At 39.9% G+C, this 11,274-nt stretch overlaps 1 pseudogene; it reads right to left on the bottom strand.

The window, feature by feature from the left end:
* Positions 1-1,774: 1,774 nt before the first annotated feature.
* The window catches only part of LOC133582727 (uncharacterized), a 73,591-nt pseudogene continuing 64,091 nt past the window's right edge, over positions 1,775-11,274 (bottom strand).

The raw sequence follows: 11,274 nt of genomic DNA, 5'->3' as shown, positions 1-11,274 counted from the left end.
GTCCAGCCTTTGCCAACACGCATCATTTAGACATCAGGGTGTTCTTTGAGGAGACCGACACCCATGCGCTCCTTTACAAAAGCAGCTTCCACCCCAAGCACACTTTTGCTGGGTTGGTGAAATCACAACTTTTAAGGTTTCATAGGATCTGCACCAGGCGGGAGGACTTTTTGGAGGCCTTGAGGACCCTCTTTTCTGCCCTGAAGAGGAGGGGCTATTCCAGGTCCTTCCTCAGGCGACAGGTGAGGATCTTCTTGGACCAGAAGAGGCCTCTCCCTGGGACAAACATTGTTTCCTCTGATCACCACCTTGTCCGACACGGGTGGTCTTCCGTCCGGGCAACAGTCGTTGAAACTGATCCCAAATGGAGCATCGCCCAACGCCATAGGGCGGAGCTCCTTTGGATCACCAGGCTGGGCACGAGGCATCCGGGAGGCCTCAATGAGGTGTGAATGTGAGCCCGTCGGATTGTCGATGGACCGTGCCCATCCCCCATTTACTTATTTTCTTTATTTTCCTTCTATCCCCCCACCAACCTTGTGCCTGACCCTAACTATTTTCCTTACCTTATTCTTTGGCTTCTCTAGCCCTACCCCTAACCCTAACCCTAACCCATACTTGCCAACCTTGAGACCTCCAATTTCGGGGGGTGGGTGCGGGGGGCGTGGTTGGGGCGGGGGCGTGGTTGGGGGCGTGGTTAAGAGGGGAGGAGTATATTTACAGCTAGAATTCACCAAGTCAAGTATTTCATATATATATATATATATATATATATATATATATATATATATATATATATATATATATATATATATATATATATATATATATATATCCCCGCGACCCCAAAGGGAATAAGCGGTAGAAAATGGATGGATGGATGGATGGATATATATATATATATATATATATATATATATATATATATATATATATATATATATGTGTGTGTATATATATATATATATATATATATATATATATAAATATATATATATATATATATATATATGTATATAAATATATATATATATATTTATATATATATATAAATATGTATATATATTTATATATATATAAGAAATAATTGACTTTCAGTGAATTCTAGCTATATATATATATATATATATATATATATATATATATATATATATATATATATATATATATATATATATATATATATATATATATATATATATATATATATATATATATATATATATATATATATATATATATAAATAAAAGAAATACTTGAATTCCAGTGTTCATTTATTTACACATATACACACACATAACACTCATCTACTCATTGTTGAGTTAAGGGTTGAATTGTCCATCCTTGTTCTATTCTCTGTCACTATCTTTCTAACCATGCTGAACACCCTCTCTGATTATGCATTTCTGTGTGGCACGCACAAAAGTGCTTTCATCAAATGCACTAGATGGCAGTATTGTCCTGTTTAAGAGTGTCACAACATTGCTGTTTACGGCAGACGGACTGCTTTACTGTAGACGTTCTTTATATTATGGGAAAGCGGACTCAGGTCCGCATGGAGCTGGAGGGGGCGTGGCCTCCAGCTCCGCCTGAATTTCGGGAGATTTTCGGGAGAAAATTTGTCCCGGGAGGTTTTCGGGAGAGGCGCTGAATTTCGGGAGTCTCCCGGAAAATCCGGGAGGGTTGGCAAGTATGCCCTAACCCCAACCCTAACCCTCTAGCCCTAACCCAAGCACACGAGGCATGATTGGAAAAAAAAGAAGGACATTTAAACTGCAGATGATTTTATTTGACTTGATAGCCCAATGGGAGAATCACCATCAGGTAAAGGAGATCACAGGTAACTCAGATGTGTTCCAGGGTCTTCATTCTTCATCCTGCCCTTTCTTTGTTAAGAGAATGAAAATAAAATATTAGTTGTGGAATTGACTTACACTTTTTTGTTGAGAATACTGGTAGGACTGTTCTTCATATAGTCCGACGTTGTGATTTACTGCAGACATTTTGTAAAAACAATTTACTCGTCCAAGCGTTTAGAGTTGCTCCCTTTGAGTCAAGTCATCGTCGTGCACCATCACGGGCAAAAGGGTTATTTTTAATAAGAGTGTGAGTTCGACAAGGCATTCACACATGTAAGATTGTACACCAAAACATATTCTATTTATTCATTTTTATTATTTTTTATTATTATTTATTTGTATTCATTATTATTTATTAGTAGTCCACAGTCCACAGTTTTCATCCGAACAGAACTGTTTGAGTATCCAAACGTTTGGCTCGACCAGAAAACGTGAGCTGCATCAAAATGTTTGAAAAAAAATATCCGGAATTACCCAGCATTCCCGATTTTCCTGGACATTTTTCTGTTGAAAATGAATGGGCCATTTTTCGAACTTGCAAAATTCCCACATTTTTCACCCAATTGGAACCGTTCCACCAGCCATACACTTCACTCACCTTGGACAATCACACTACTAATTTCCAAGTTCAAAAACCTCCTAGAAATTTCCAGATTCCCCTGTTTTCCAAAGCTCTATTTACACCTCTTCCTGGAAATGTTTTAAAGTCCACATTTTTAAAACTATTCCAACCATTCCACTTTGAAAACATTTGTTTTAGTCAGGACAACAAATTGCATTTATTTTTTTCATACAAATTGCCGGTTTTCCAGAAATTCCGAAATACCCCTTGTCATTTCAAACTGTTACTATGTCGCCATTTTTCAACTTAAATGAAAAATTCCAACACTGACCCATTAATATCTTCTGGGACAATTGTGCTCGTATCAATATTTACAAAAATATCTGGCTTTCCCGAAATTTCCAGGAATTTCCCATTGAAATGATTGGACGTATTCATAATTATACAATGACCTAAATTCTCAAAATGTTTTGCCATTTTTTACCCGATTCTGACCTTTCAACCTTCAACCCACACTACTCTACCGATATGTCGAACGCAAAACATATTTTCACTTTCCCCAAATTCTCGGTTTTCCTGGAATTCACACTGTTCATGCCGCCGCAGACTGTGAAAAGTGCGATTTGATATGCCGGAACTTGCTCTGTGGTACAATCATCCAAAATCGGGATTCAAATTTGATTAACCGTGTAGCCCCAACGTTGTCTCGCTCACTAAAAGTTAGATTCACTTCACCCATGACCCGGAACAGGATATAAAATGGATGAATGGATGCCTTTATGGGTTGTATCTGTGGTGTCCAAACTGCGGTCCGGCGGCCAAGTGCGGCCCGCCAGCCTCTTCAACTTGGCTGCGAGACGGCATGAGTTAAAGGAAGCATGGCACCACAAAGTGCTTTCAAATGAATCTTAAACACCAGGCAGTCTCTGAATGCTACATATTAGCTGCCATCTTGTGGGCAATGTGAGTAAATCAGATCATTTCCCTTGAAATAATAGCAGAGCATTTACATATTTGACACAATCCTAACAACTTTCTCTAGTCATGGTGCAAAAAAAAAAAAAAGGTCATAAACAGTTTGCAATAACTCAAGCTAATCATTCAAGAACATAGAGAACTTCAAGGACTGACCTTGGACCCTACATCACGACTCTTGGCCCGTAACTTGTTGACCTGAGACTCTGCGATGTCAGCTCTTTCCTCAGCCTCGTCCAGTTCATGCTGAATCTTACGGGACTTGACAAGGTTGCTGTTGGCTTGTTCTTCCTATCGAAACATTGTCATCATTGTGTTACTAACAGTCAATAGTCAACCAAGAGGTCACAGGAATCCAATTGGTAGAACATTATGTTATGAATGCTTATGTGCATGTCTACTTGCTGGATATCATTGACATGATGCATCCATAAACATCAGTTCTACAGTTAGACTGCACATTTTTATACACAGCTGTGCTTACAGCTTCCTCAGCAGTCCTCTTGTATGATTTGACTTTCAACTGCAGCTTATCCACCAGATCTTGCAGACGGGCAAGGTTCTTACGATCCTCTTCAGTCTGAAGACAAAGGAATGTCAAATGTTTGTCATCTTATACGGAAATTATTCATGCACTTATGATTCTAATCTTACCTGGTAAGTTAGCTCTTTAATGCGCCTCTCATACTTTCGCATGCCCTTCACAGCATCGCTAGACTTTCTCTGCTCAACTTCTACTTCACCCTCAAGTTCTCTGATCTGTGTGAAGGACAGGAGGATGCAGGGTTTCAGGATTTTAATGTTCTATTTGTAATATGGTCTGTATTTGTGTTTGTGTTTATGGTTCCATATGTATTGTTTTTTACAAACAATGTTCTAAAAGTTGTGACTCTTACCCTGGCCTCGAGTTTCTGCACCTGCTTCTTTCCTCCCTTCATGGCAATTTGCTCGGCTTCATCCAGACGGTGCTGCAGGTCTTTGATGGTTTGCTCCATGTTCTTCTTCATACGCTCCAGGTGAGAACTGGTGTCCTGTTCTTTCTTCAGCTCCTCTGCCATCATGGCAGCATCAGTGATGGCCTTCTTGGCCTTCTCTTCGGCATTCCTGCACTCCTGGACTGCATCTTCTACTTCGCTCTGAAGTTGAGATGAATCAGCCTCCAGTTTCTTCTTTTGGTTTAACAGGCTGGTGTTCTGATTAAAAGAATAGGTGTGTGTTTCAGGTTCAGTTCACCAAAAAGAAAAAGACCTGAGATACATTTGGGTTAGGAATTACTGGATTTCACCTGTGAGTGCAGTAGCTGCACCCTCTCGCTAACATCCAGCAACTCTTGCTCAGCAAGTTTGCGACTTCTCTCAGTTTGCTCAAGAGCAGCCCTCAGTTCTTCCAGCTCGGCCTGAATGAGGTTGTTACGTCTCTCCACAATGGCGATGTTCTCTTTAAGATCATCGTTGGCACGAAGAGACTCATCAAGTTGGATTTGAGAATCCTTGAAGGTGAAATGTTTTTGTGAAAATTGTTTGCAGCATATGGTGTACTATTTAGTTTTATTTCACCTAACTCATACCTTCAGGTGTGCATGAACAGATTTGAGTTGTTTCTGAGCTTCAGCTGCCTGTCTGTTGGCCTGACTTAGTTGAATCTCCATCTCATTGAGGTCTCCCTCCATCTTCTTCTTCAAACGGAGTGCCTCGTTCCTGCTTCGGGTCTCAGCCTCAAGTGAGCTCTGAAGGTTGTCCACAACTCTTTGTTGGTTTCTCTTCGCTTGTTCAATCTCTTCATCTTTCTCAGCCAGCTTGCGCTCAATGTCGGCCTTCACCTGACTGAACTCAAGCTGGACTCTGAGAATCTTTCCTTCTTCATGCTCCAGAGAGGCCTAAAGAAATAAAAACAATACTTTGTAGTGGCATCTAGTCCAGGGCAGAGCTGTTCATAAAGAGAGTATGGACAACTGTGTTTCAGAGTTGGTCTAAAACATGGCGCCCTGTAGTCACGGGAGGGGCTTTTGACCAATCAGAGAGAGTATGGCCAGATGATCCCTTAAATAAATGGTCAAAAGCCTGTCACGTGACTACAGGGCATCTTGTCTGAAACCGAGTATCCATACTCTCTCTATAGGCGGCTCTGCTCCAAGGGTCAACGACATACATCTTTAGATTGAGCTATTTAAAGCAAGGAGAGTTGTATGTTCTGCATTAGACAACATACCTCTGCCTCTTCCAGAGCTGTTTGGATGTCGGACTTCTCCTGCTCCAGCTGCTTTCGAATCTTCTCAAGCTCATGGATACTCTTTGCACCCTCACTGATTTGTTCAGTGAGATCCGATATTTCCTCTTTGCATAGAAATCAAATATTTATTATTCATATTAAATGTTTTCCAAATACATTTAAAAAAAAAAAAAGAATTCAAACTGACTGACCTTGTAAGTTCTTGTTTTCTCTCTTCATAGTCTCCAGATGCTCAATAGATTCCTCATAGGAGTTCTTCAGTTTGAAGAGCTCTGTGCTCAGAGACCTTGCCTCCCTTTGAGAGCTTTCCAACTCTGTTTGAGACTCCTCATACTTTTGTTTCCACTCTGCCAGGACCTGACAATAGAGAGTCAGTGCAATCAAATGTTGGAATTACTTTCAACAACACTTGTTGGCAGAAATTTGTTTAAACCTTGCCTTGTCAAAGTTTCTTTGCTTCTTGTCCAGGGCAGCAGCAGCGGCGTTTGACCGCTCCACATCCACCATGAGGTCTTCAATCTCATTCTGCAGTCTGTGTTTGGTCTTCTCCAGAGAGGAGCATTTAGCATTCACTGCTTCCACGGCCTCCTCGGCATCCTGCAGACGCTGAGCCAGCTTCTTCCTACATTGTCATCGACAGTCTTTAGTTTACAGTACAAGGTGTGTCATTTATTTGAAGTGATTTGACATACTTAGCCTCCTCCAACTCTTCAGTCCTCTGGATGGCATCAGTTTCATACTTAGTTCTCCACTGAGCCACCTCAGAGTTGGCCTTGGACATGCCACGCTGCAGTTCAGCCTTGGCCTCCTGCTCCTCCTCATACTGCTCTCTGAGGAGGTCACAGTCATGGCGAGAAGACTGTACAGCATGGGCTAAGGCGTTCTTGGCCTAAGAAAATACATTTGATATGCTTCATGATGTTGCAATACCAAATTTTCACCACAAGGATACGTCTTACCTTGACCTCCTCTTCCAGTTGTCGTTTCAGGTCTTCAATTTGTTGAGTGTTGGACTGTTTTCCTCGAGTTAGTTGAGACACTAGGGAATCCTTCTCCTCCAGTTGCCTCGAAAGTTCACCTAATTTTCAGAGAAGATTCATTTAGGTGTTGATTTCTGTGAAGCGACAAATTGTTTTTGTATTCTTAAAATACCATTCTCAGTTTGGAGTTTTGCTTTGTGCATGGCAAAGTCATTGATGGTACGTTGTCCTTCTTCTGCCTTTGTTCTATATTCATTCATCTGATCTTCCAGTGACCTGCACATTTTCTCCAAATTGTTCTCGAAAAAAAAATACAGCAAATTCTATTGAAATATGTAACTGTTGGTTGGGAGCAACTAAAACAATATAAAACATCACTACTGAGGTATCTTGACTTTGTTAATAGTGAACATTAAACTCTGGGCTTGACATAAAGAAACCTGTTCGAGAGCAGGAAGACATTGTACAGTGTAGACAGAACATGAACACCGATGGATCTCCAGACTAAGTTTCTATGGGGAGGGGCGGCTCAGTTTGGGGCCAGAAAAAAAATATGAGCAACAAAAATGTTGTTATTTTTATTTTTAGAATATAAAACTATATAATATTGTCTCTACATCTGTTATGTTGCTGTCAAATTAAATGATGGTTACTGTAGATGTGATCTTTTTACTTCTGGAAAAGGTTGATTGTGTGGTGAAGTTCAGCGGAAGACAAACTAAATGCTAAATGTTTGTGTTTTATTTTATAAAATTATATTACAAATTATTTTATGCTGGTCTCAGACTGGTTGCTTGATTTTACATATATCCATTTAAGTGGCTGTGATATTTTTCTAAAATTGGTTTGGTTGAGCGTTTTTGCTGATGTTCCTCCAACTTGATTCACACGGTGTGTAAAAGTTAGCATACAAACCATATGGCCCCCAACACTGGGGTCCCGCGATTTTAAAAGATACCGCAGCTAGGTTGATCAGCAGGACCTATGATAAATCCACCACATTAGGAGATTCCGGACTACCGATTTACGTTGTGTCTGACAGGTTTGATGTTCCCAAAGAATTGGTATAAACAAATGTTGCAGATGAGTAAATTACAGACTCAATATTATAAAACTTACCTTAGCTTTGACAACGTGTTCCATGTTGGAAACGACGTCGTCCAGTTCCAGCCTGAATTCGCTCTTCTCCTTTTCCAGTTTCTGCTTGACTCTCTGCAGGTTGTCGATCTGCTCCCCCAGGTCAGCGACACTGTCGGCTTGTTTCTTTCTCAGTGTGGCGGCGGTGGATTCATGCTGCAGAGTGGCCTCTTCAAGGTCTCTGCGCAGTTTCTGAAACTCGGCCTCCCTCTTCTTGTTCATCTCAATCTGGGCAGATGTTGCTCCACCAGCCTCCTCCAGCCTCTCACTGATCTCCTCCAGCTCTCTGGCCAGGTCTGCTCTCTGCTTCTCCACCTTGGCCCGAGCAGCTCGCTCTGCCTCAAGCTCTTCCTCCAGCTCCTCAATCCGGGCCTGTGCCAATGGAACTTGATTACTACTTTCTTAACCCTAGAACACTAGACGGATCATAAGTGATACCACAGTTTAGGAGCCCTCTACATCATCAATGTAATTAGTTTTTTCCTAAAAAGCTTGACGTATCAGATCAGATGCATGCAATAAATACAGTACATAATCCACAGGAGGGCAGTAAGTGACGTAACAGAATGATTCCACAAGATTGACACAAAGAAGAAACGAGTGACACCTGATTTTTGAAGAGAAACTTTGCCAAATTTGAAAGGGATAAAAAAAAAATGTTGTTGTTTTTTACTGACACATAAGTATGAACAAATAATCTGTGGATGCAATGTGAAATTACTTAATATTGTATATTATATGTTATGGCAAAACTGTTTTTAAAATGTGTGTATCAAATTTGAAACAACAGGTATCTAGGTAATGGAACTCTGAATTAGTCAATTGGCATTTTATTGCATTTTATTCATTATAAATAATCAAGCATCATACAGTCTTTCGATTTAAAAATACAATGTTTGCATTACACAATATGGTATATTTTGAGGTAAGATATACATATCCAATTTGCTGAATTATTTTGTGGGGATCACTTGGTGTGAGTTGTGATGATAAATTATAGCCTTCTGATTTTGTATGAGAGAAAAGAAATCAATCACATAAAAAAATACACAATGATGTTGACTTTATCTGCGTTTTTTTAAAGATATTTACAACATGGAAGATGCTTTCAAAATGATAACGAATGTGAGTTCTAGTGATCTGGAGAAGCTAGGGGAAGATGATGATGTTCTTTTTATGTTTGGAAATAACATGATAGATATTTATGTGCATCGCATTATGTTTTGGTTTGGTATACAAATGTAAGAAAAATAATATGTTGTGACCGACTGTGTCAAATATGATACCAATTTTAAATCGTATATGAAAGTAGATTTTCCTTAAAAAAAAAAAAAAAAAGTATAAATAAAACAATTTCAAAATTCAGAAGGACCAATAAAACACCAGTTTCAAATAACTGCAATTTTCTGTCAATTAATTAGTGGTTGCGGCTTTAAAGGGTTATAGTATTTCTTTTTTTGTTATTATTTTTTTCAAGATCATGGCCAACAATTTTATGCTATAACGTGAACATTTTTATACAGAACAATTATGAAGAACAAAACATCCTGCAGCGAGGAAATGGTCATATAGTCTAAAATCTTTATTTTAAACATTACCGTATTTTATTTGGTATCTGGTAACCATGGCACCATTTTAAAAGGGGTTACAAAGGCCCCTAATTACTGTTGTATGCAGTAATATTGTGTCATTTCATGTTGTATTATTTGATCATCTACTTGTTAATGTACTGTTAATATCTGGTTATTTTGTAGTTATAACATGGTACTATCTACACTTCTGTTCAAATGTAGTACACTCTCTTCTCTTTCAATACTTTAGTTTTGGGTGATGCTACAAATCTGAATCCAGTAGGGTTGGTCATACCAATACTGATATTTAATAAGTTCAAGATTATTCAATTATACCATTTTTTATGACAATTACAATCAGACAAAAACATTATCAATTAAATATTGAAATTATTTCCTACTTTTGGATCTGATTTAAAACCTTTGGGTTTTTTGCACCGATAGTCCTCCCTTGTCCAGGGACTTATTTGCAGAGTTTGTAAACAATAACAATAAAGATTTTGTGATATGGATATTGATCTAATCACTGTAGTACTAATTGAATAGTACTTGGCGTCGTTATCATCAACATTTGTGTCGATCGCTTCGAGCTCTGTTTTAGCTGCTAGCGCCGGTTAGCATGGCTTATCATATCCCCCTACGACGGCTAACGTAGCATGTTTATCCGCTCTCATCCATACTCGTAATAAACCTATCTTGTTTGCTGCCACAGATTACTGACTTTGAAGAAGCTTTGGACTGTGGAAGGACGTTAGCCATTATTTTGCTCGCATCAGTTGGGTCAGGGTTAGGGCTAGGGTTAAACACTGTTTACGTCTTTTCTCATCATACAGAACAATTGTAAAGAACAAAACAGGAAGAAGTATTGCTATTGTCAAGAAAACCTGGCTGGCTAACAACAGAGGAGTTTTATAGCATTTTGATCGGTGACCTAATAAAGTGTATTGGTTATTAATAAAGGCTCATAAACATGTTCTTTCAAAACCATATGTTTGTATTTCATTTATGAAATATATCATATGACACCATATTTTTAAAAGGATGAAATGTTACCTGCAACTCCTTCAGTTTTTTCTGGAGTTGAGCACTCATGGTCTGCTCATCCTCTATTTTGGCAGAAAGCTGGTTAATTTCAAAATCCTTCCTGTGGAGACACAGACAAATCAATGCCAATCAGGGAGTGTACAAATGGGGGGATCTGGTCTGGAGCTCCGAAAGGGGCGTGGCAAAGTAGCTTCAGGCTTATTGGTCGGAGGAAGGCTCAGGAAGTGCTCAGTCCAGACATGCATCCATGTTCTGTGCGGGTCACGGAAGGAGACTATCCTGTCTCTGGGTTGAAGGCGGGTTACACCCTGAACTGATCGGCAGCCATTTGCAAGCGACACATAAACAAACATTCACAGGGATCCAAACTCTACATAGAGAATCCTCCTCCTGACTGTGGGGTCAACGAGTTAACCACTAGGTCAGTAATTCCAGACCTGTGCCGTGGAGCCTCCATTTACCAACCCCTCTGTATGCAAACTTTTCGATTTATGTCTCTGTGTGCTGGCAGCCATTTTGCGCTTGCTCGTGTTGAAGAGAGCGACGAAGCGGGCTTCGCACCACAGCCACTTTTTAGTTGTGATGAGACCGGACTTTCCTGGAAAACGCTTCCAAAGCCGACTTGTATCACAGTTTTATCTCAATATGTCTACCTGTCTTCCTACTCAGGGTTCCCACAATGTTAAAGTTGTTATTATTTTGACATTCCAGTGTTTCTCAGAGGGAGCCGTCTGCACCAGGGGTCTGATGACCTCCTGTGATGGTGTTTACTCACCTGGCTCCTCTGTACTCTGCCATGCATTCATTTGTTCTTACGTGTGTGTGTGTGTGTGTGTGTGTGTGTGTGTGTGTGTGTGTGTGTGTGTGTGTGTGTGTGTGTGTGTGTGTGTGTGTGTGCGTGTGTGTGTGTGTGTGT

Source organism: Nerophis lumbriciformis, linkage group LG03 (assembly GCF_033978685.3).
Source record: "Nerophis lumbriciformis linkage group LG03, RoL_Nlum_v2.1, whole genome shotgun sequence".
Taxonomy (NCBI): Eukaryota; Metazoa; Chordata; class Actinopteri; order Syngnathiformes; family Syngnathidae; genus Nerophis; species Nerophis lumbriciformis.
The sequence above is the reverse complement of the archived record's forward strand: the minus strand, read 5'-3'. Positions and strand labels throughout refer to the sequence as shown.